Here is a 3740-nt window from a genome sequence, read left to right as displayed (position 1 = left end):
TCCAAAGGATCCAACCTGTAGACACACAAATATAGACGAACGAAGACCAGATCCAAGCTGATCCACCGAAGACAAACACCGAACGAATCCCACAAGATTCATTAGAGACACACCTCCACACACTCTCCGACAACGTTAGATGCACCTCCGAGATGGGGGCTAGGTAGGGAGAACCTTATTCCATCTTCAGAAAGTTGTTGATACGTCTCAAATGTATCTATGGTTTTTATATGTTTCATGCCTCTAATCATATAAGTTTGCAAGGGTTTGAAGCTATTTTGAGGGAGTAACCATTAATTTAGTGCCCCGTGTTCTTTCTGTTTTCTAATGTTTTTGAATTTGAATAAATCGCCATTCAAAAAGCCCCTGAAAAATCAAAGAAAATAGGAGATCTATTTTGACACCGAAAGAAGATCAGGGGACCAAGGCCCAAAACCTGAAGGGCTCACAGGGCACAGATCCCTCCTTACTCTGCCACCACCTCATGTTCCGAGGCGATCTTTGTTTTTGCTCTGTTCCGGCATCTTGGTGGAGGGGCGATGCCACCGTTGTTCCATAAGCAGAGTTAGAAAGAACCTTTTGATTTGTTCCGGAAAAATGAAGTTGAGCCACTGGTAGAAAAAGAGGCTTCCGTCCAGCCCCATTAGTCGCGAAACTGTAGGAACCGCGACTAATGAAGTCTTTAGTCGCGGTTCGGCAGACGAACCGCGACCAAAGGCCTGGGCCCAGGGCGCTCGGTGGCCAGCTGGTGCACGTGAGGGGCTTTAGTCACGGTTGGCCAGGCCAACCGCGACTAAAGCTCCTCCCCTATATATACCAGTTCAGCACGCTCACTTAGCCATTTGGTGCCACTTCTCTTCACAAGCTTCACAAGGGGGTGTAGGTTTGCTTTTGGTTCCTCTTATGCACACAAGGTGTTTGATGAAATGCCCTAAGAGGGTGAAACAAACATGATATGAAGTGTTGGAGCCACACTTGAGGTTCCTCATTTATTTTTTCCTCCTCGATCGCGGTTAGCAACTTGAACCTTTCATGCATGTGTGTCATTGATAAAATATGCATGTGTGCAGTTCATTGTTTAATTTATATTGTTTGTAGCTAGTTAGTTTAACAAATGCATGATGGTTAATTATATATTTTATATTATAATAATGCAGATGAATCGGCAATGGATGTACGGTAACCGACTCTCCGGCGAGTTCACTACGGGTTTGAAAGATTTCCTCGTAGTGGCTAATGCGAACAAGCAGGGGGGTTTTGTTATCTGTCCATGTGTTATCTGTAAGAATCAGAAGGGTTACTCTTCCTCAAGAGATGTTCACATGCATCTGCTTCGGCACGGTTTCATGCCAAGCTATAATTGTTGGACCAAGCATGGAGAAAGAGGGGTTATAATGGAAGAAGATGAAGAAGGGTATGATTTCATCGATGAAAGCTATCTTGCTCATTTCGGTGATACTTTCATGGAGGATGCTGAAGGTGAAGGGGAAGGTGAAGAAGAGGCACGTGATGATCCCGTTGATGATCTTGATCGGACCATTGCTGATGCACGGAGAAGCTGCGAAACTGAAAAGGAGAGGGAGAATTTGGATCGCATGTTAGAGGATCACAGAAAGGCGCTGTACCCCGGATGCGATGATGGTCTGAAAAAGCTGGGCTGCACACTGGATTTGCTGAAATGGAAGGCAGAGGCAGGTGTAGCTGACTCGGCATTTGAAAACTTGCTGAAAATGTTGAAGAATATGTTTCCAAAGGATAACGAGTTGCCCGCCAGTACGTACGAAGCAAAGAAGGTTGTCTGCCCTCTAGGTTTAGAGGTTCTGAAGATACATGCATGCATCAACGACTGCATCCTCTACCGCGGTGAATACGAGAATTTGAATGAATGCCCGGTATGCACTGCATTGCGTTATAAGATCAGAGGCGATGACCCTGGTGACGATGTTGAGGGCGAGAAACCCAGGAAGAGGGTTCCCGCCAAGGTGATGTGGTATGCTCCTATAATACCACGGTTGAAACGTCTGTTCAGGAACAAAGAGCATGCCAAGTTGTTGCGATGGCACAAAGAGGACCGTAAGTCGGACGGGGAGTTGAGACACACCGCAGATGGAACACAATGGAGAAAGATCGACAGAGAGTTCAAAGATTTTGCAGCTGACGCAAGGAACATAAGATTTGGTCTAAGTACAGATGGCATGAATCCTTTTGGCGAGCAGAGCTCCAGCCATAGCACCTGGCCCGTGACTCTATGCATCTACAACCTTCCTCCTTGGTTGTGCATGAAGCGGAAGTTCATTATGATGCCAGTGCTCATCCAAGGTCCGAAGCAACCCGGCAACGACATCGATGTGTACCTAAGGCCATTAGTTGATGAACTTTTACAGCTGTGGGGCAGACCTGGTGTCCGTGTGTGGGATGAGCACAAAGAAGAGGAATTTGACCTACGAGCGTTGCTTTTCGTAACCATCAACGATTGGCCTGCTCTTAGTAACCTTTCGGGACTGTCAAATAAGGGATACAATGCATGCACGCACTGCTTACATGAGACTGAAAGTGTACATTTGCCAAATTGTAAGAAGAACGTGTACCTTGGGCATCGTTGATTTCTTCCGAAAATTCATACAGTAAGAAAGAAAGGCAAGCATTACAACGGCAAGGCAGATCACCGGCCGAAGCCTGCGGAACGCACTGGTGCTGAGGTATTTGATATGGTCAAGGATTTGAAAGTCATCTTTGGAAAGGGTCCTGGCGGACAATCAGTTCCGAAGGGAGCTGACGGCCACGCAGCCATGTGGAAGAAGAAATCTATATTCTGGGAGCTAGAATATTGGAAAGTCCTAGAAGTCCGCTCTGCAATCGACGTGATGCACGTTACGAAGAATATTTGCGTGAACCTCCTAAGCTTCTTGGGCGTGTATGGGAAGACAAATGATACAAAGGAAGCACGGCAGGACCAGCAACGTTTGAAAGACCCTGATGACCGGCATCCGGAATGGTTTCAAGGTCGTGCCAGCTACGCTCTGACCAAAGAAGAGAAGGTCATCTTTTTTGAATCCTAAGCAGTATGAAGGTCCCGTCTAGATTCTCGTCCAATATAAAGGGAATAATAAACATGGCAGAGAAAAAGTTCCAAAACCTGAAGTCTCACGACTGCCACGTGATTATGACGCAATTTCTTCCGATTGCTTTGAGGGGGCTCCTGCCGGAAAATGTTCGAGTAGCCATTGTGAAGCTATGTGCATTCCTCAATGCAATCTCTCAGAAGGTAATCAATCCAGAAGTTCTACCACGGTTATAGAATGATGTGATCCAATGTCTTGTCAGTTTTGAGTTGGTGTTCCCGCCATCCTTCTTCAATATTATGACGCACCTCTTGGTTCACCTAGTCGAAGAGATTTTCATTCTCGGTCCTGTATTTCTACACAATATGTTCCCCTTCGAGAGGTTCATGGGAGTATTAAAGAAATATGTTCGTAACCGTGCTAGGCCAGAAGGAAGCATCGCCAAGGGCTATGGAAATGAGGAGGTAATTGAGTTTTGTGTTGACTTTGTTCCTGACCTTAAGCCGATTGGTCTTCCTCGATCGCGGCACGAGGGGAGACTAAGTGGAAAAGGCACGATCGGAAGGAAATCAATGATATGTATGGACGGCCATTCTCTGACTGAAGCACACCACACTGTACTGACCAATTCCAGCTTGGTGGCTCCGTACTTTGAGAAACACAAGAATATTTTACGCT

The sequence above is a fragment of the Triticum aestivum genome, chromosome 2B (assembly GCF_018294505.1).
Source record: "Triticum aestivum cultivar Chinese Spring chromosome 2B, IWGSC CS RefSeq v2.1, whole genome shotgun sequence".
NCBI classification, from domain to species: Eukaryota; Viridiplantae; Streptophyta; class Magnoliopsida; order Poales; family Poaceae; genus Triticum; species Triticum aestivum.
The sequence above is the reverse complement of the archived record's forward strand: the minus strand, read 5'-3'. Positions refer to the sequence as shown.